This window comes from Grampus griseus (genome assembly GCF_964374135.1).
Source record: "Grampus griseus genome assembly, chromosome: 19".
In the NCBI taxonomy this organism is placed as follows: Eukaryota; Metazoa; Chordata; class Mammalia; order Artiodactyla; family Delphinidae; genus Grampus; species Grampus griseus.
This window is the reverse complement of record NC_139013.1, coordinates 16601834-16624140: the sequence shown is the minus strand read 5'-3', so window position 1 is coordinate 16624140 and position 22307 is coordinate 16601834. Positions and strand designations below refer to the sequence as shown.

At 40.4% G+C, this 22307-nt stretch overlaps 1 protein-coding gene across 7 annotated transcripts in view; it reads left to right on the top strand.

The window, feature by feature from the left end:
* The window catches only part of GARRE1 (granule associated Rac and RHOG effector 1), an 82154-nt gene that overhangs the window by 4544 nt on the left and 55303 nt on the right, over positions 1 to 22307 (top strand). For 4 of the 7 annotated variants that reach the window (XM_082677096.1, XM_082677092.1, XM_082677097.1 and 1 more), the window contains exon 2: positions 13960 to 14013. The exons of 1 other annotated variant lie outside the window; for it this stretch is intronic. The gene's annotated coding sequence lies outside the window, so the exon portion shown is untranslated. Of the gene's footprint in view, positions 1 to 2220; positions 2255 to 13959; positions 14014 to 22307 lie in introns of those variants that run through there. 2 more of the 7 variants (XM_082677093.1, XM_082677094.1) reach the window with 2 other exon arrangements.

Below are 22307 nucleotides of genomic sequence, written 5' to 3'. Positions count from 1 at the left end.
TCTGCTGTACGTTTAAAAGCCTTTTGTGACTTCTGTTTCCTGATGAAGTCCAAACCCACCAAGATTCTCTGACTTCATGAAATCATCTTTAAAGTGTGAAAATATGTGTCTTACAACTGAATAAAAGCAGCATAGGTGCAGATATGCATCAAACTCAGAGAAATATCATTTCAGTGAAAAAGGCAAGATGCAAGACAATGTGTATATGTGCCCATTTGTGTAAAAAAAGAAAGAGAGGGGGGATACACATGAAATAGGTTTCTAAGTGCAGAAAAACAATTCTCGAATGATAGAAAAGAAAGAGTGATTGCCTTTGGGATGAGGCCCCAGAAATCTAGGCTGTTAGACTGACCTGGCTTTTTCTTGCATACTCTTTTGTACAATACGAATTTTTTCCACTGTGTATGTGTATTTTCAATGAAAAAGTAATAGGAATTAAAATCTAAATGTCTGCTATATACATAGCAGTCACTTAGAGAGGGAATGTAGCATAGAGTTTTAAGGGCAAGGACTATATCCAGACTGCTTGGGCTCAAGTCCTGCCTCTACCACTTAACTAGTCACTAACCTCTAAATCATATAGCCTCTCTTTACCTCAATTTACCCTGTCTGAAAATGGGTGAAGTAACAGTACCTGCCTCCTGGGGTTATAGTGAGGCTTAAGGGAGTTAATATTTGTGAAGTCCTTAGAACAGTTCCTGACAGGTGTGGGTTTTTGTTGGTGGTGGTAGTGTTATGGCCCTGTGTTTTACACCAAAGTGAATGTGAAGATGTGTCCAATCTCTCTGTGTGCTTACAATTCATCTGGAAAGGGAAGACACACAGAGCTAATGATGAGTAATGGCAGTGGAGGCTGCAGGAGCTCAGGAAAGGCTCCATAGGAACTAAAGGGGCCTAAGATGGTGTCATCGAAACAGTGGATCTTAAATATGGGTAACTTCTAGAAAAAGTGAAAGGAGAGAAAAGGATGCAAAGAGGCTTGTTCCAGGTGTGATGTGTGTCCCAGATGGACTGAGGCAGAGAAATGAGACGGGAAAGCGCCTTGAGGGAGCCTGAAAGTGGAATATGTCGTGCCATGGCAGGTCATTGTTAGCCGGCAGAGTTTTTCTTAGCATATATAAAATGATGGGATTTATAGCGATGAGAGTTTAGGCTTGATGAAATGTGCTAGCTCTACCTTGAACTTTCAAGTGATTGTGAGATGTTCCTGTGTAATTTTTTTTTCTTTATTTTGTGTGTGTTTTTGTTTTTGTTTTTGTTTTTGTTTTGCCGTACGCGGGCCTCTCACTGTTGTGGCCTCTCCCGTTGCAGAGCATAGGCTCTGGATGGCGCAGGCTCAGCGGCCATGGCTCATGGGCCTAGCCACTCCGCGGCATGTGGGATCTTCCCGGACCGGGGCACGAACCTGTGTCCCCTGCATCGGCAGGCAGACTCTCAACCACTGCGCCACCAGGGAAGCCCCTTGTGTAATTTTTTTAATGAACCCCTTCATATAGGCCATGTGGGTTACTTGCAGGTTGGTGCTTATAGTCAGTGCTGCCAGTGGGCATCCTGGATGCAGGCCTCTACATTTACTGAATCTATTTCTGGGTTCATTCCTAGATGGGATTGCTTTTTTTTTTAAGCCATTTTGACTATATTCCTGTGTCTAGGCCACTGTCAGATACGTGCTTTTCCAGATTGGTAGTTGCAAAGAATCATAATGTGAAAGTTTTTGAGTGTGGAATTAGAGCTAGATATTACCTAAAAAAAATCAAATTTTCTTATTGAAAATGATTTTGGGATTAGGTGCTAGTGAGATGGTCGTATGACTGGGGAACCTGGGAATACCTGAGTCTTCCCCTACCCCACTCCCAGGTCCCAGAGGGGGATATATGTGCCTGAGAACAGGTAGAGGAAGGCTGGCTTGGCTCCCAGACTTGAGTGCTGTAGGCTGGTAACCTAGGGAGGGAGAGGTGAAAGTGGTTCCTCTCACCAGCTCACAAGGACCTGTCTTGTCTCTGGGTCTCCAGGTAGGAAAGGATGTACCGTGCCTGTCCTTGTCCTTAAGTCACTTTGTAATGTGCTTTGTAAAGCAAGGTGATTCATTCCTTAGCACTGTCCGTGTTCTTTTTCTAGTTTGGGGCTGCAAGAGGGAGTGGTAGGCAGGGAAATGGGAGGAGCCATGACCTCCTTCCCGTCTTGAGAACACAGGGCAGCACTCCTTTTAGTTTGTTGCCAGGACTTTGGGAGTTGGGGCCAGGGCTGCAAGAAGGTAAGAAATATTTTTGAAAGTTGTTGTAACTGTGTGGTATTTGGGGTGGGGGTGGGGAGAGGGAGTTAGTATTTTTACTGCTAGTAGGCCAGAATGAAGAATTTTTAAAAAAGATAAAATGCCGCCTTCTGACTGGTTCCTGGCCTGTTTCAGAGCAGTAGTTCCATTTATTGAGTGCTGTCCTTTATGGATTTAATCCTCACCGCAGTACTGAAGAAACTGAGGCACAAGAGTTCAGGTAACTTGCCTGAGGTCATAGAGTGATTAAGTGCCGTTCATTCGACTGATGGTTACTGAGAGCAGGATTTCATATCTAGGGTCAATCTGTCTCCCAAACCCATACCCATAACTACTGCATAACCTCTCAGCATTGAGAGATTTCATCTTACCCACGAGGTAGGAACATGAGCCACTGCAGGCCTGCTCTCTAGGGCTGTCTTCCCTGCCTCAGGAAGCGGTGGGAGGTAGGGGTGAGATGGGCAGGAGGCTCCTTGAATGTCCTCATTGCTAAATATTTGACCTGCTGAAATGTTTGTGGAGAAGAATGAGCTCCCTAGCTGTAACTCGGATTTGCTGTTCTTTTTGAGAGATGGAAAGGCTTGCTGGGTGTGCAAAATTGGAGTCAGTGTTCCCAGCCTGGAGGAAGGAGCTTCTATAATATCCACTGATGAAATTTTTCATGGGTACCTTAAATTTTCAGAAATGGTCCTGAATCTGAAGTGTATTTATCTAAAGTTTATATAGTTCCTCTCTGTAGTAAGAGAAATAATTTCCATATTATGTTTTGATTTACCTGTTTGTATATAAGCTTCTTGATAAATACTTGTTTTTCCCCATTTGAGGTTAGTTTTGGATAGGTTCCACAGTGCAAGTTGTTAAGAATGAGTAACACTATACAACTTTTGAGTTCTTAAATAACTTTCTAATGGATACATTAGTTTTCACTAGTTCAACATGCTTTTTTTACAAGTTTGGAAACTTTTTGGATAATTGAGTTAAAACTAGGCTTAAACAGAGCTGAGTAGATCAAGGCCTTATCATGCTGTAATAAACTGCAAAAATAAATAAATAAAAAATAAACTGCAGGTTTTTAATAGGTGTAGATTAAAAAATTTTTTTTAACAAATTGGATTTGAAAAATTAATCAATGTTTTGTGATTTTTACTTTAAAGTAATGATTTACTTTAAAATAAGTTATTCTAACTCCTTGATTTATACTCGAATTTCCTTCAGCAGCACAGTTTATCACAAACGTTTTCGTAGTGCTTGGGTGCATTTTGATATGCAAATTTTTAAATTATCATTATTATTATTTTTGGCTGTGCCACTCGCATGTGGGGTCTTAGTTCCCTGATCAGAGATCCAACCCACGTCCCCTGCATTGGAAGCAAGGAGTCTTAACCACTGGACCACCAGGGAAGGCCCTGATATGCAAATTTTTATTGGTCTGAGACCATTTCAGTTTACAGATGTAAACTTTGTTTCACCTGAGTAAACTTTTTCAGATGTTTAGGAGCCAACTTTGTTCACCTTTTGGTGGTGTATGGTAGTTGCTTGTAGATAAACCTTTTCTTGGCAAGGCTCTGACCACCACCACCCCCCTTTTTCCTTTTCTTTTGAAGATTTCTGTTTAACAAATATTTTTTTGGCTTAGAGTGTTTCTCAAATAAAATTCAAAAGTTCTTATATTTAATTTGTTGTTATTTTTTGTTTTGTTTTTGTTTTTTTGGTTTTTTTTTTTTTTGGCCACACTGCTCAGCTTGCAGGATCTTAGTTCCCTGACCAGGAATCGAACCGGCACCCTTGGCAATGAAAGCACAGAGTCCTAACCACTGGACCGCCAGGGAATTCCCTGGCCTATTTTGTTTTTAACCTGTGTTATTTTGAAACTAAATTTCAACTCTGTTGACTTTGTGGTTAGAAAATTTATTTCTTCTGCTTAACTGAAATTATCAGTTATTTGTAGATTACCAGATATAAAAGCTCTTCAAATTTGCTAATGACAACTTGCTTTGTTTTTATAGAGGAGTGTCATATTTTGTGATGATAAATTGTTTTAGAGCAAGTGTCAGTACAAGGGGCAGTCAGGTGTCAGTCACCACATGGGAGCACTTGGTTCCTCCATTAGACCAGAAGCTCCTTGACGTCAGCACTGTTAACCTCTGCATCCTGGGTGCCTGGAGCATTCAGGCACGACTTACAGGGTTGAGCCATGCCTGTGGGCACAGGTGTAGAAGCATCTTTATTTTAACTATGATAGATTCCAGCTATGATTAGAATTTTTTAGAATTCTATGAATAGAATTTTTATTTAGTAGGGTTTTTTCTATCTACTTGAGTTTTCATACCTCAGTATAGGAAAGCATGGGCTTCAGATTTTGTCAACCAGTCAGTTATTTAGTAATTTTCCTTTTGTTTTGTTTTAATAGCAGTTTTAGTAGCCACTTCTTGACTAGGAAAAATGTAGTTTAATCTTGACTTCCTTAAAACTTTTTCATTGACATTTTTTTACTCTGATAGAACTTTAATGTTTCAGGAATTGTTGCATGATTCTTTAAATTAAAATGCGTTAGTGTTCCTTGAAAATTTTCTATATAAACTAGTGTCCAGTTTTGAACATAGTTTTCTTTGGGAGCGGTCTCCTGGGCACAGAAGTAGTCTGGGCTTGGTGGACCCAGAAGTGTCACTTCCTTTCCTCTGGCCTTGGCTCTCCATGCCTCCCTTTCCGTTTTGATGTTTTAATGATACCCTCCCTGCTCAGTGATTTGTGTTCAGGAAGCTAGGCAGTGATTACCTTTGTTTCTGCTTTGTGAATTTCTCCCCCCCACTTCCTATTTTTACTGAGCAACTACAGGAAGTGAGGCGGCTCCTGGCTGGCTGCTGCTAAGCTCTGATGTTAGGTGGCAGAGGACAAGGCCTTAGGGCCTAAGCCATTCAAAGCATTTTACACCTTTGACTTTGCACTGCCTCCTCCTTCAGGAATCGTAGGAACACGCTCTTATGATTGGGTGATTGGGTTGAGATGACCACGTGTCCTTGTCAGCCTGGGGTTGGGGGGAATTGGGTGCCGCTCAGCTGGAGGGCAGAGCTTTTGTGAGGTAGATGAGAGGTTGTTCTAGCAGTAACAAGAGAACATAGTGGCGCTGTGGAGAAGTAGCTGTTGTGGGTGGACAGTGTGTCAGGAACAAAAGGTGGGTTGAAGAGACCTGTTGCAAGTAAGGCTGGAGAGGTGATTCTGGATTTGGGCGGGCCTGGACTGGCAGGCTTGGCGTGTGAAGTGAGCAGCCCGTCTGCTCTCTGAGGTCTTTGACGAGGCCTCGGCCTCTATGGTGCTCGCCTTCCTCGCAACTCACGGCATTTGTTTTTTCAACCAGGTATTTAGCATTTACCTGCCTCTTTTCCAGTGATACCTCAAATGGACCTGTTGTAGCTTAACTTACGGGGAAAGTTTGTATCATCTTCCCAGAAAGAAGTAACTTTTTTATGTATTAGGTACTTGAATATAGAAGGAACTTGTTTAGCAGAGTTGCTCAATAGCACTACTATCGACATTTTGGGTGGATAATTGTTTGTCTTTAGGTGGACAGGGGGGTTGTCCTGTGCATTGCAGGATATTTAGCAACATTCCTGGCCTTACCCACTAGCACCCTCCCAGTTGTGACAACCAAAAAATGTTTCCAGACATTGCTAAATGTCCCCTGGGCAGATGTCTGTGTGTGTGTGTGTGTGTGTGTGTGTGTGTGTGTAATCATCTTCACTTGTTGAGAGCCACTGTGTTAAAAGATTGAATGCTGACTTACTAATTTTGTGAAATGGAATAAAATAGAATGGTTTCTTGGGATTGGAGCTATTTATTAGTTTCTATTCCAGTATCTGACATTCTCATACATTTTTAGCATGCTACTTAGATTTTGCTATTGTCTATCTATTATGCTTTCATTGAAAGATCTGGGACCTGAGCATCTGGAAGCTTGGCTTTTGGTCTTCATAGAAGATATTCTCTCTTGGCCTTACATGCTTGCTCCTGAAGGCTAGTTCTTTGGAAGCTGAACAGTGCTGGCATAAAGGAGAGAGCAAGAGGCATTTAGGATGTAACAGTAACAATAGCCAACATTTATGCAGCAGTTGCAATAGCCCAGGTGAGACCAGGTGAACAGGATTGAACCATGAACTGTGGTGAACAGGATTAGCAGGACTGAATGTAAGGGATTGTAAGGAAAGGGAACAGGATAGGGACCATCTGGGATAATACCTTACGTTTAGGTGCAGGGTTGGTAGTGCCTTTAACCAAGGCAGTAAATGCAGGAGGAAGACCGGGGAATGGAAGGATGACTAACATTTGAAGTCCCAGGAGAGAGGGGTCTTGACTGGAGAGGTGAATTTGGGTCATTAGCAATGCATATGGCTATGATCTCCTAAAGAGAGACCACTTTCCTTTCTTTTCATTGCTTCAGCTCAACTTCCTGCCAATTCCTGCCAAGAATCCTACAGCTTGAAACCATCTCCTAAGGGTAATAAACAGAATTTCCTGGTCTAGATCATTGATGGAGGTGGAATAATGCAGTGATGGAGACCTCCGCTGCTAGTGGCAGACTCCCAGGCCCCAAACCCAGCTCTGCTGGGGACTGCTACCTTACCCGTGTGGCAGGAACTTGAAGAACTCACTCAAGCTCTTTAACTGCCTCACAGGATCCTTGTGAGCATTAAATTAGGTAACAGATGTAAGGTGCATAGCACAGTGCCTGGCACTCAGTACCCGTTCAGTTAATGTCAGTTGTTTTTATTTTACAGTTCTAGTGAGCATTAAATGAGATTATGTATCCAAAGCTCCAGGTATAATGCTTGACACATTGTAGTCACTTAATGAATGGTAGTTTTGTTGAGAAGTACTTGCGTGAACATGTCATGTCATCAGCTTTTTTTTTTTTTTTTTTTTCCAAAGCAGAACCTTTTATCTAGCACTTAGCTACTGCCTCTGTGGATAGCAAGACTGACCGTGTGAATGCTGTATAGAAATAACCATTAAATAAATACTGAGGATGAACTAATCATTCAACAGACATCTGTGCTTGGCGCACTCTGATATCTTGAATGAGCTCGGTGATCTTGGTGGTTGGAGGTGGCAGAGAAGCACAGGGGAAACTGGCAGTTGTGATGCAGTACGTTACAATACAACAAAGACAGTGCTAAGATAGGGCTAAAGACAGGCTGTTATGGTTGCACACAGAGGTGCTTCTACCTCAGTCTTTGTCAAGGTGGCTTCCCAGAGGAGCTGACATCTCAGTTAGACATCCAGGAGGAGTGAGAGTAAGCCAGGAGAGCTTTCCATGCAGAGGGAGCTGAATGTGTAGATGGTGAGAAGAAAGATGGCACAAGCAAGAACTAGGCAGAAATGGGATGAGGGAGGTGGGGGGAAGTTGGGAGAAAGTTGGGAAGGTAATGGAGAGCAATAATCGATTTTAAGCAGGAGAGTGGCGTGATTAATCACACAGCAACCAGAGAGGAGCAGTCCAGGCATTTAGAAGATAACTCAGGGGCTTCCCTGGTGGCGCAGTGGTTGGGAGTCCGCCTGCCGATGCAGGGGACACGGGTTCGTGCCCCGGTCTGGGAAGATCCCACATGCCGCGGAGCGCCTGGGCCCGTGAGCCATGGCCGCTGAGCCTGCGCGTCCGGAGCCTGTGCTCCGCAACGAGAGAGGCCACAGCAGTGGGAGGCCCGCGTACCGAAAAAAAAAAAAAAAAAAAAAAAGAAGATAACTCAGGAGGCTCCTCTGTAATTCAGACAGGAGGTAAAGAAGGTTTGAACTTCGGATTGGCAGTGAAAATAGAAGGAAAAAGACTTGCAAGATGTTAAGGAGGCAGAAAGGATATGACTAAATGATTAATTGGATATAAAGAAGAGTAAGGAGTAGAGGATAACTCCAGGTGTCTGGCTTGTTCAGGTAGGTTAATGGTGATGCCATTCACCAAGACAGGGAAGGAATATGGAAAGACTGGGGAGAGTTGGTTTTGGACATTTGATTTGGGGACCTGTCCATTAGGTAGTTGAATATTTGGGATCTGGAGTACAAGAGAAAGATCTGGGCTAGAGAGATGGATTTGGGGATCATCCCAGTGAGAATATGTTGATCTTAGAAACAGGGCACAGCATAGAGCTCTGAGGAACCACAGCACTTCGGGTCTGTCAGATGGGGAGTGGCTCAAAGAGGCAACTAAGAACGGCCAGAGGGACAGGAAGAAAGGAAGGAGAACTAGCATCTTTTCATATCACTCTTTTTAATGTGGTAACACAAGGGGAGCCAAAAAAGTAGAGCCCTAATGAGAGAGAGAACTAAGAACTGAATCAGACATTTTCTCTTGTCTGGATAGATACTTTAAACTTGTGAATGTTGAGAATAAAAATCTTCAAAGCATTTTTTTGGAGTGCATTTCTAAATATGGCTTGTGTCATTCTGAACTGACCGAAAAAGCACCATGGAAGTGGTTGGGCTTTGAACTTCATGGGCAATAACTTAACTAACCTCCCTAATTTCCTGTGGTGTCCCCAGATTATTAAGGGTGGGTATTTAGATTTACATTGTTGTTGTCTAGAGAGGACAGAGAATTTTCTGTATTTTTTTCCTCTGAAGAAGTTGTTTATGGAGTGGTTCACCTTTATTTTTTAAATAACAGCTTTATTAAAATGTAAGTCACACACCATACAGTTCACCTATTTAAAGTGTATAATTCAGTGATTTTTAATGTATTCGTAGAGTTATGTAACTACCACCAGAATTTCAGAACATTTTCATCACTCCAAAAAGAAACCCTGTACCCATTAGCAGTCATTCCTCATTCTTCCCATTTGCCCCAGCCATAGGCAACCATTAATTTTTCTGTTTCAGTGGATTTGCCTGTTCTGGACATTGCATGTTAATGGGATCATACAATACGTGAACTTTGTGTCTGGCTTCTTTTTTTTTTTTTTGCGGTATGCGGGCCTCTCACTGCTGTGGTCTCTCCCGTTGCGGAGCACAGGCTCCGGACGCGCAGGCTCAGCGGCCATGGCTCACGGGCCCAGCCGCTCCGCGGCACGTGGGATCTTCCCGGACCAGGGCACGAACCCGTGTCCCCTGCATCGGCAGACGGACTCTCAGCCACTGCACCACCAGGGAAGCCCTGTGTCTGGCTTCTTTCACTTGGCATAATGTTGTTTTCAAGGCTCATCCGTGTTGTTGTGTGTATCAGTACGTCATCCATTGTTTTGGCCCTGCAGCACAGCTTGTAGGATCTTAGTTACCCAACCAGGTATTGAATCCAGGCCCTGGCAGTGAAAGTGCCGAGTTCTAACCACTGGACCACCAGGGAATTCCCGTACTTCATTCCATTTATAATTGAAGAATATTATTCCATTGTATGGCTATACCACTAAGTTGTTAGATGTTTGGGTTGTTTCCACTTTTTTTTTTTTTTTTTTTTTTTTTTTTGGCGATACGCGGGCCTCTCACTGTTGTGGCCTCTCCCGTTGCGGAGCACAGGCTCCGGACGCGCAGGCTCAGCGGCCATGGCTCACGGGCCTAGCCGCTCCTCGGCATGTGGGATCTTCCTGGACCGGGGCACGAACCCGTGTCCCCTGCATCGGCAGGCAGACTCTCAACCACTGCGCCACCAGGGAAGCCCTCCACTTTTTTACTATTATGAATAGTATTGCTCTGGACTTTCATGTACAGGTTTTTGTGTAGACATGTCTTTTATTTTTCTTGGATATATACATAGTTGTGGAATCGTTTGGTCATATGATAATTCTACATTTAACCTTTTTAAAAATTAATTTTATTTTTTTATTTTTGACTGCGTTGGGTCTTTGTTGCTGCGCGCGGGCTTTCTCGCGTTGTGGAGAGTGGTAGCTACTCTTGCTGTGGAGCATGGGCTCTAGGCGTGCGGGCTTCAGTAGTTGTGGCTCGCGGGCTCTAGAGCGCAGGCTCAGTAGTTGTGGTGCAGGGGCTTAGTTGCTCTGCGGCATGTGGGATCTTCCCGGAGCAGGGCTCGAACCCGTGTCCCCTGCGTGGGCAGGCAGATTTTTAACCACTGTGCCACCAGGGAAGCCCTACATTTAACCTTTTGAGGTACTGCCAGACTGTTTTCCAAAGTATTTGCACCCTTTTACATTCCCACAGATTCTAATTTCTCCACATTCTTGCCAACATTTGTTATTGTCTGTCTTTTTTTTTTTTTTTTTTTCGGTACGCGGGCCTCTCACTGCTGTGGCCTCTCCCGTTGCGGAACACAGGCTCCGGACGCGCATGCTCAGCGGCCGTGGCTCACAGGCCCAGCAGCTCTGCGGCATGTGGGATCTTCCCGGACCGGGGCATAAACCCATGTCCCCTACATTGGCAGGTGGACTCCCAACCACTGTGCCACCAGGGAAGCCCTATTGTCTGTCTTTTTATTATAGTCATCCTAGTAGTTGTGAAGTGGTATCTCATGGCTTTGATTTGCATTTCCCTGATAGCTAATGATGTTGAGCATCTTTTCATGTGCTTATTGTCCATTTGTATATCTTCTTCAAAGGGTTCAACTATATTTGATCATCAGTTTGGGCAAGGTAGATTAACTTGTAAAACCTGACACTGTGAAAGAACAGATGAACATATTTGACTAGAGAAATGAGAGAAAAGCGTGTGTGCGTGTGTGTGTGTGTGTGTGTGTGTGTGTGTGTGTGTGTTGAAAGATGCTGTAAACAGAAGGTAAAAGATAAAGGACAGGCTCCCCAGAAAAATAACCAGCACTCTTCACCCATATCAGGCCTGAGCTTAAGAGACAGGGTGCTTGATGATCCTGTTATTTAGCTGTGACTTTGGAAGTAGAGACCATGGTCTCCACCTTCTTCCCCACAGCACCTGTCTTAAGGCCACAGATATTGCAACCACTGCCAGGTTTCTGCAGATCTATGGCCTGACAAGTAGAGAGGTCACTTGCCACATGGATAAATATAGTTTCATTTATATTGAAGCATATATCAGAATTTCCGTCCTTTTAAGGCTGGATAATATTCCATTATGTGGTTATACCACATTTTGTTTATCCATTCATCCATTGTTGGATATTTGGCTTGTTTCAGCCTTCTTGGTATTATGAATAATGCTGCTATGAACATAGGTGTACAAATATCTGTTTGAGTCCCTGCTTTCAGTTCTTTTGTGTATATACCCAGGAGTGGAATTGCTGGATCATATGGTAATTAACTATATGTTTAATTTTTTGAGGAACTGCCATGCTGTTTTCCATAGTGACCATACCATTTTACATTTCCACCAGCAATAAACAGGGTTTCAGTTTCTCCACATCGTTGCCAACATGTTGTTTTCTGTGTGTTGGTTTTTTCTTTTTATAATAGTCATATATGCATATGAAGTGGTATCTCATTGTGGTTTTGCTTTGCATTTCCCTAATGGTTGGTGATGTTGAGCATTCTTTCATGTGTTTGTTGGCCATTAGTCTATTTCTTTGGACAAATGTCTATTCAAGTCCTTTGCCCATTTGATAATTGGATTGTTTGGTTATATGTTTTTGAGTTATATGAGTTCTTTATATATTCTGGATATTAATTCCTTTTCAGATATATAGCTTACAGATATTTTCTCCCATTCTTTGGATGTCTTTTCACTCTATCAGTTGTGTCCTTTGATGTACAGAAGTTTTAATTTTGATGAAGTAAAATTTGTCTGTTTTTTCTTTTATTGCCTTTGCTTTTGGTATCATATGCAAGGAATCATTGCCAAGTCCGAACTCATTAATTTTTACATACTTAATGAATTTTGCTCCAGAAGAGTTATTCTTTTGATTCTGAAATTCTACCATTATTGGCCATTAATATAAGAACTTATTCTTCAGGTTTACCCTGGGTCCTGTGACATGGGCTGGGTAGTATTAGATGGGTTCCCTTATTTCTGGCCTGATAAGAATTCCTGGGCTTATCTTTTTGTTTTTGACCCCATATCTAGAATCAGCCATTTCTATAAGGAATTCTCATCCTATTTGGTGGGAGGAAATAGTATTAAGGGCATTAATTGCAAATGGGATGTGAATTTAGATCTTTTCAGTAAAGTAAATGTGTACTTTTTAGAAAGAAAAGGATAACTCATGATTCAAATTCAATAGAAGGATTACAGGATTTTTATTTCTTTGACTTTATATTTGTGTCTCTTCTCCTTTATTGACAGTAACACCAGAGAGGTACAGTCAAGACCCTGTTTTAACTTGAAAAATCCTTCTCTGTGTGGTTATGCCACCAATTTGATAAATAGTTTAGGTTCACTTGTCTTTTTTATTTTTAGGATTGTTTTATTTTTTATTTACTTTTGTTTTATAATTATATAATATATTTACATGGTTCTAAAGATAAAACTATATAAAAAGCCAGTTATACTGAGAGAAGTATGGCTTCCTTCCTTGCCTTTGTTCTTCTCTGTACCTCCTAGGTAAACATTTTTATTGGTTTTTGGTTTATTCTTCCATTGCTTGTTTTAAAAAAATATAAGCAAGTGTGGGGGGTGTGTGTGTGTGTATCCCCTACATGCTACTCCACTCCTATTTTATTTATTCCCTTGTTTTTCATCTTGGCAATCATCTTTCTTATTTCCAAGAGTTCTTCCTTGATTTCTGCTTAATTTATGTTTCGCTTGCTTTTGTTTTAAGGTTGCATTATCTTCTCATCTCTCTCTGAGGATACCAGTTAGAATTTCTTTAGATACCAGTTTTTCTGGGACCTAAAATATATGTTTCTCCTGGAGTCTGATCTGCTTTTCATCTTAGTTTTCCTTTATGTCCTCTTCTTTCACTATCTGGTGATGCTTATCGATGAAGAACCAGGTTGATTATATAGGTTATTGACAAGAGGTTCCTGTTTTTCCAACAGTCCTCTTGCCTTAATAGGAGTTCGCTGATTCAGTGACCAGGGGTGAGAAGTATGGAGGAGATCAGGTAGATGAACCTATTTCCCACTCCTGACTGTACCTGCTGACTCAAAGCTGGGCGTTTATCCAGCTCCTCCAGGAAAAGGGCTCTGCTTCTCTGCCCGCCTTTGGCTTTACATGTTCTGAGAAGTGTCTAGCTCTGCTCTGGTCTATCTTGTCATACAATTTCCTCCACTTCCTTTCTGTCTTCTAGAAAGTGGCCAGCATTCAAATCGACTATGTCTCTCGGCCATTTTAATTACCGTTATGTTGTGATTCCCTTGTGAATATCTTTTTGTTGTCTTTGGAATTTGAGGAAGGTGGGGAGGTAAGTATATGTGCCTGTTTATTTAGCCTGTCATCTTGAAATGAAGCTGCTTTGTGCCATACCATTTCTGACAACAGGACTGCTTTTCACTTCTTTTTCTCTATTGGCTTAATGACTGAAATGGATTTAAAATTGTTCTCTGTGTTCACAAATAATAACTATCACATCACTGAAACATGTGATGCCACCCACCCTAGAATACGTAGATTTCTACTCAGTTTAGGGATTGGGTGACTTTACAAGACCTTTCTTGTTTGTCAGTAACTTTTTTCCAGACAAGCAAGATAATAAGGCCTGGTTACTTTCACTTACTGGAATGATAATAATAATAAGATCATCAAACAAGTAGTGCTTAATATGTGCCAGACATTATTCTACATGCTTTGTATGTATAAACTCATTTAACTCAATAATAGTAGTTACTGTTACTATCCCTATTTTACAGACGATGAAACTGAGGCACACAGAGGTTAAAGAACTTGCCCAAGTCACGTAGCTGGTAAGTGGCAGAGCCAGGATCTCAACCAGTTAGTTAGCCACCAGGGCCACTTTCTTTTCCACTGCATCTCTAAAGGGAAGCTCTTCAAATTTTCTCAGGATGACCACTTTTTAAAAATTTTATCAGTTATGGGTATAAGAAAACCCTTTTATACTTAACTTTTGTCTAGTTTCAAGCATGTTCTTTGTTATTGTTTGAAATACAAATTCCTGTTGACTTTGATGCAGAAAGGAATGCTTTAAATGATGTAATCAGGTCTGAGTTCAATTTTAATCTATTGAGAATTTTTGCAAATTATTGTAATGTTGAAAAGATGTGATATCTACTAAAATGTCCTTTTCTGCCATGTGTTTGAGAATCTTAGGCAGCGTTAAAACTTATGAATACCATACTTAAATCTTACAAGTCTTGGCTACAACTGACTTCTGAGATCTTTCACAATGCATATTTATTTCCATGTAGCATGAATAGTGGATTCATAAATGGTGAATATTTTCCCAGTGAAAATTCTTTTTAAGAAAATACACAGCAGAAATGTCCTTAAATGGATTGAACATATTTTAGCCCTTCAGGGAGATAAATATGGAGGAAAAGCTTTCAAAAAACAATAAGACAAGTATTGAGAATAATTTTATTAAAAAAAGTAAAAGAGATATATCCACGTGCTTATATACATGTTTGTGTACATTTTAAACTTTTCATTACAGAACTGTTTGATCGTATACAACAGTAGAGCAGATAATGTGATGAATCTCATGTGTACCCATCACCGAGCTTCCATCAGTATTTTGTCAGGGGATATTATGATCACTGCCATGAAGATGACTCCTTAGATGGATGTCACCACCTTCTTTGCATATTGTTTCTTGGCAAAAGCCTATTTGAAAATGATAGAACTTGAATGGTATTTCAATTCCATGATATTTCCTTGAATTCAACACTATCTAGTTTTGATTACAGCAAAGGTCAGCACAGGAACACCGGATCCATTAAGAATAAGTAAAAACCAATTTTTGTTTTCTTCAGGGGCTTGTTTGTTCTTTCTGCCTGGAGAAGAACCCCAGGCTTGACTGTTGGACCGGAGTGGTCTTGTTAGAAGCAATTATGATACAAACAGAAGTTTTCATTGAATTTTCCAACCAGCCCCTTGGTTCTAAGAAGTAGAGTCATTTATCACATGGAGGTGGAAGTCCCTTTCTGGATTCTTGATGAATAGGAATATTGGTGAAATACCTGAGTTGCCTTAAGTGGTGTTTATATAGTCAGCAACTTCAGATGTCCATGCTCAGGTGTCGTCATCCTTGTGGCTTTCAGCAGGTTTTTAGCTGACCAGTTTGACTCTCAAATTATAACATGCATCTAGACTCACCTGAGGATCTTGTAAAAAATGCATATTCTCTGCTCCTGCCTCCAAAGATTGATTCGTTAGATTTGGATTGTATTCCAGGAATCAGCATTTTAATAGTCATTCCATTAAAGGGATGTTCTGATTCTAATGTCAGGGAAGGAAGTCCTTAAGCTTTGGTTGGCTTCTTTCTTTTCATCCTAGTCTTAACAAGGTTAATGTTAATATGGCATCTCATAAAAAATTGCTTAAAAATTTTCCACTCTTAATAACATGTTCAGTGGGCATTATAACCATGCCCTGTACACTGATATGGCCTATAGACAGACTTATCCTAATACAGGTGCACCTTTGGTGTTTAGCAATTCAATTCTGATGCTCACGGCCTGAGGACCACACCTTGAGGATACAGGTGCACGGGTAATAAGTGATATGGATACAAAGGGTTCAATATGGGAATTCCCTGGGAGTCCAGTGGTTAGGACTGTGTGCTGCCACTTCAGGGGGCATGAGTTCAATCCCTGGTCGGGGAACTAAGATCCCACAAGTAACATGGCGCAGCCAAAAAACAAACAAACAAAACACAAACAAAAAATTAAGCTAAAAAATAAAGCAAAAATCCCCACAGAGGATCCAATATATATTTCTCTTTGGTGCCCCCTGACTGCGTTAGCTTGAGCCTTTGGCCTCCCCTATTTGGTTATTGCTGGACCGACACTAAGTGCAGGAAGAGAGGCTCAGTTTGGATGAAGTCATCTGCTGCCTTCAGCTCTGTGTAGCGTTCCTCTGTAGGGAAGGGAAACATGGCGAGTGTGGATGGCAGGTGGTTCTTCACCTGGGGCTCTAAATCCAAAACTGAATGAAAACTTTGGTGTTTTGGATAGTGTTAAGACTATGGAGTGTTTTGTCATCAGTTTCTCAAAGGACTCTGTGACCTTTCCTTCTCTACCTCCTTCCACTCCCCCACCCTGCATACATAAACACAGCAAAGAACCATGTCCTGGAGCAGCCTATGTGAGCATCACCTGGCCTCTGGAAAGCAACTGTAGGGACTCCACATTGCAAACCAGCCTCTCCTGGGTGGAATCAGAATTGCTTTCGCCATCTTGTAAAAACTGTGCAACCCACAGCTGGGCTGGATGGGCAGCTGTGGCCGACTGTATTGCTTACCCAGTATTCCATGTGTCCCCCTACATTTCCCAGTTTACCTTGTGGCTACATTAGCACAAGTGACTAATTCTGGCCAAAGGGCTGTGATGGGAAGTGATGTGTGTCACTTACAGTGGGAAGCAGTAAAGAGTTGATATGAGTTTGTTGTGCTAAGGTGACTGTGGAAAACAAAAGTTCCAATGATGTCCCTACAAGTTGAAGGGCTGCCTTGAACTTTATGTGAGCAAAAAATAAATCTTAGGTTAGGCCACTCCTTTCAGGATTTATTCCTGTAGCGTAGCTTAATGTGTCAGTCTAGATAGTGCTGAACAGAATATTTATGTATACATTTAGAGTTCTGAGGGTCAAGATACGGGCGCTGTGTGGTCTAGTGCAAGACATTTAGTATCCTGAGACTTTCTTCCCTCGTCTGTAAATTGAAGGGCTTAAATTAGATGATCTTTAAGGGCCTTTTCAGTATTCACATTCCCAGATTTGGGATAGCAGCATTTAAATCCAGATTTCTAATTGAAGTATGAAAAGGAAACTAAGTCTGGCATTAAAGGTATCTCTGGAAAACTTATTATTTTTTAAATTAATTATTTTATTTATTTATTTATTTTTGGCTGCGTTGGGTCTGCATTGCTGCGCACGGGCTTTCTGTAGTTGCAATGAGTGGGGACTACTCTTCGTTGCTATCAGCAGTCTTCTCCTTGCGGTGGCTTCTCTTGTTGTGGAGCATGGGTTCCAGGCGCACGGGCTTCAGTAGTTGTAGCATGCGGATTCAGTAGTTGTGGCTCATGGGCTCTAGAGTGCAGGCTCAGTAGTTGTGGCACACGGACTTAGTTGCTCCACATGTGGGATCTTCCCAGACCAGAGCTCAAACCCGTGTCCCCTGCATTGGCAGGCGGATTCTTAACCACTGCACCACCGGGGAAGTCCTGAAAACTTATTTTTTATTATGTACCTTTTGCTATTAAATGAGAAGTTACATAAGGAAAATGGCAATGAAGTTACATAGGGAAAATAACAGCTTTATTGAGATATAATTCACATACCATATGTGTGTATATTTAGAGTTGTGCAACAATCACCATTATCTAACTTCTGAACCTTGTCATTGCCGCAAAAAGAAACCCTGTACCCATTAGCAGTGATTCTCCATTCCACAAACCTACTTTCTGTTTCTATGGATCTGCCTATTCTGGGTATTACATATCAGTGGGAGCATATAATATGTGGCTTCTTGTGTCTGGCTTCTTTCACACTTAGCACAATGTTTTCAAAGTTCATCCATGTTTTAGCATGTATCAGTACTTCATTCCTTTATATGTACATAATATATATATTTAATGTTCCATTGTATAGCTATACCACATTTTGTTTATTCATTCATCAGTTGATAGACATTTGGGTTGTTTCTATTTTTTGACTACTTTGAGTAATGCTGCTGTGAATGTTGATGTATAGATTTTTGTGTGGATTTATATTTTTCATTTCTCTTGAATATATTCATTAGAGTGGAATTGCTGGGTCATGTGCTAACACTATACTTATTTTAAGGAGCTGCCAAACTGTTTTCCAAAGTGCTGTACTATTTTAACATCCTACTAGCAATGTATGAGGGTTCCAATTTTTCCACATTCTCACCAATACTTGTTATTGGTTTGTCTTTTCGATTGAAGTAATCATCTTTGATGAAGCAGCTATATGCAAGCTAGTCAGTGAAGAGATATTAATATATATTTTACCTTGTTAAGTTTTTCTTTAAGCATTTGTAATATCCACTGGCATTTTTATAAAAAATTTCACCATGAACTTAGCACTAAAATAAAAAGTTTAATGAATAATAATATAACTCCTCAACTTGTTTAGCTTTTACAAATGTTATTTTTTATTTTTAAAACAATGCATTCTAGAAGGGGAAAAAAAGGAGTGAATGTGATTCACCAAATGTAATTGTTTTCTTAAAGCATAAATTTGTCTTTATAAATTATATACTTCTAAATTGACAGATAGATTGTACCTTAAATATATAGGCTTGAGCTTTTAAAAATCACAATGAAATCCTGAAAGGTTGTACATAATAGAATTGCTGAATTGTTACATTAAATATACCATGGGTTCAGTACTTAAAGGAACCTCTGTATCTTGTAAGATGGTCAGTAACCCTCTGATTATTTGTTTCATAGATTGATGTTTTTGTATATTATATTTTTAAAAAGAGGAGTACCCCATTATGTTGGGAGCACAAGTGTTTCAAGTAGTGTTATATATAGTTGATCCTCACGATTCTCAGATCCTGTATTTGCAGATAAGCTTACTGGCTAAAATTTATTTGGAACAATACTTGTAGAACTCTTGTGGTCAGTTGTAGACATGTGCAGAGTGGCAAAAAATTTGAATTGCACAACATGCACACCCCCAGCTGAGGATGAACAGGGTGACGCTCTGCCTTCTCATTTCAGCTCTCAGACTATAAACAAGTATTCTTTTCATAGTCTATTTAGTGCCACATTTTTTGCATTTTTATACTTTTTGTTGGCAGTTTCACTGTTTAAAATGGCCCCTAAGTGTATTGCTGAAGTGCTGTTTAGTGTTCATAAGCCCAAGAAGGCCATGATGTACCTAACAGAGAAAAGACCTGTTAGATGAGTGTCATTCAGGCATGAGTTATAGTGCCATTACCTGTGAGTTCAGTGTTAATGAATCAACAGTAAATATTAACTAAGGTGTCTTTAAACAGAAACACACATAAAACAAGGTTATATATTGATTGGTTGGTGAAAATGTTTTGACTAGAGGCTCACAGGATCTAGGAGTACTGGTTCAGTATTTGCTAATTCAGTGTACATGGCAACTTTTTATAACTGCCTGTAAATAATGAGAATCAACTATACATGATGAATTGTTTTTCTCTTGTTGCTTTCAAGATTCTTGCTTTGGCTTTAGGCAATTTGATTATAATATGCCTAGGTTGATTTTTTTGAGTTTATCCTACTTGGAGTTTGTTGAGCTTCATAGATGTGTAGATTCATGTGCTTTTTATCAAATTTGAGAAATTTGGGGCCTTTATTTCTTCAAATATTTTTTTTCTGTGCCTTTCTCCGTCTCCTCTTCTGAGAATCCTATTATATGATGCTGGTATGCTTGATGGTGTCCCACAGGTCTCTGAGACTCTTTTCTTTTTTCTTCCTGTTCCCCAGACTGGATAATCTCAGTTGGTTAATCTTCAGTTTCACTGATTCCTGTTCAGATCTGCTGTTGAGCCTTTAGTTAATTTTTTTATGTTAGTTGTATTTTTCAACTCCAGAATTTCTATTTGGTTCTGTTTTAAAAATATTTCTCTCTTTTAGTAGTATTCTGGATTTGCTGAGACATCATTCTCATATGTTCCTTTAGTTCTTTTTTTTTTTCTTTTTAATGATTTTACTTTAAAAAAACAGAAGTATAGTTGACTTCCTTTAGTTCTTCAGATATGGTTTCCTTTAGTTCTTTGAACATATTGAAAATAGCCGATTTTAGTCTCTGTCTAGTAAGTCCAACATCTGGGCTTCCTCATCAGTTGTTTCTCTTGTTTGTTTATTTGTTTGCTTTCCTGTATAAGGGCCATATTTTCTTGTTTCTTTGCATGTCTTGTTAAGTTTTAATTGAAAACTGAACATTTTTTATGATATAATGTGGCAACTGGAAATCAGATTCTCTTCCCTCTCCAAGTGAGTTCCAAGTCAGATCAAATAGAGATCCTTGCAAGTGGGATCTTCCAGGGAACCTGCAGATAAGTCAGATAATGATAATTTTCTAGGAATGAAACTCTGAAGGAGCTCTAGCCTAGTTCTGCTCCCTCCAGTTCTGCTGCCTGCCTTCTGGTTTTCACTGCAAATGCAGCTGTTATTTTTCAAGGTTACCATAGTGTTCGAGAGCAGGGAATGGAACTAGATCGAGTTAAAATGCTACAAAGCTGACTATAGCAGTCCCCTCCCCCCTTATCCACAGTTTCACTTTCAGCCATTTCAGTTACCTGCAGTTAAGTGCAGCCTGAAAACATTAAGTGGAAAATTCCAGAAATAAGTTTTAAATTGCACGCCATTCCAAGTTGCATGATAAAATATCATGCTGTCCCATTCCATCCCTCCTGGAACATGTATCATCTCTTTGTCCAGTGTATCCACGCTGTATATGCTGCCTGAGGTTTCAGGCATCCACTGGGGGTCTTGGAACATATGCCCCCATGGATGGGGGTACTACTGTATTCTTACTGAGATTCAGCCTTTTTCTTGAATAAATGCTCCCCAGTTTGCTTCAATCCTGTTAATTTCTAGTCTTTAAAAAGTTGATTCTGAGTCATGTACCACAGTGTTCATTGCAGCACTATTTACAATAGCCACGACATGGAAGCAACCTAAGTGTCCATCAACAGATGAATGGATAAAGAAGATATGGCACATATATACAACGGAATATTACTCAGCCATAAAAAGAAACGAAATTGAGTTATTTGTAGTGAGGTGGATGGACCCAGGGTCTGTCATACAGAGTGAAGTAAGTCAGAAAGAGAAAAACAAATACCGTATGCTAACACATATATATGGAATCTAAAAAAAAAAGGTCATGAAGAATCTAGGGGCAGGATGGGAATAAAGACGCAGACCTACTAGAGAATGGACTTGAGGACACGGGGAGGGGGAAGGGTAAGCTGGGACAAAGTGAGAGAGTGGCATAGACATATATACACTACCAAATGTAAAATAGACAGCTAGTGGGAAGCAGCCGCATAGCACAGGGAGATCAGCTCGGTGCTTTGTGACCACCTAGAGGGGTGAGATAGGGAGGGTGGGAGGGAGGGAGACACAAGAGGGAAGAGATATGGGGATATATGTATATGTATAGCTGATTCACTTTGTTATAAAGCAGAAACTAACACACCGTTGTAAAGCAATTATACTCCAATAAAGATGTTAAAAAAAAAAGTTGATTCTGACCAATTAGGCCAGTTTTATCACTGTTTTTATGGAGGAGAGAATTTTTGGAGGTTCCTACTCTGCCATTTTTTATGACATTACTTCCCTCCCCTTTCTTTTTAGGTTTTTATTTTCATGAACCTGCTGCTTTCTTCTTAGTACTGAAATTATAGTTTGGATTAGATCTGAATCTTAAAGTTTGCCATGGCTTTTCATCTAGAACTTTTTATTATACCCCAGTTAGTCATGTAAGCATGTACATTTCAGAGTAGTGCGGTGCACATATTCTTGGCCCCGCTGGTTTATTGTAAAGGAGGAAGGAGATTTGATTGAAACCAGCCATTTGGTAGTCTCTGCGGTACTGCCTTCTGGGTTTCCCCTCCCTCATGCTGTTCTACTTGGAATGAAACTTTCTTTACCCAAGCTTCCCTCCTTTTTGTTCTAGTTAATCCTTTGTTTCTTCCTTAAACTTTCACTGAAGAATAACACATAGGAAAGTACAGAAATTATAGTAACTATGCTTGATTTTATTATCTCCAAGTAAATACCCAAATAATCACCACCCTGGTTAGTGGGTAGCCACCCACAAAGCTGACCATCTACCCAGTAAATCATTTTTCAGATGTAGCAGATGCTCATCTATTCTAAGTAGACATTTCTGGAGGCCAGTAATATATATTTTTCCCTATTTCTCTCCTTTTTAATTGATATATAATTCTCATACCATAAAATTCACCATTTTAAAGTGTGAAATTCAGTGAGTCTTAGTACATTAACAAAATTGTGCGACCATCACCACCATCTAACTGTAGAATGTCTTCATCACCTCAAAAAGAAAC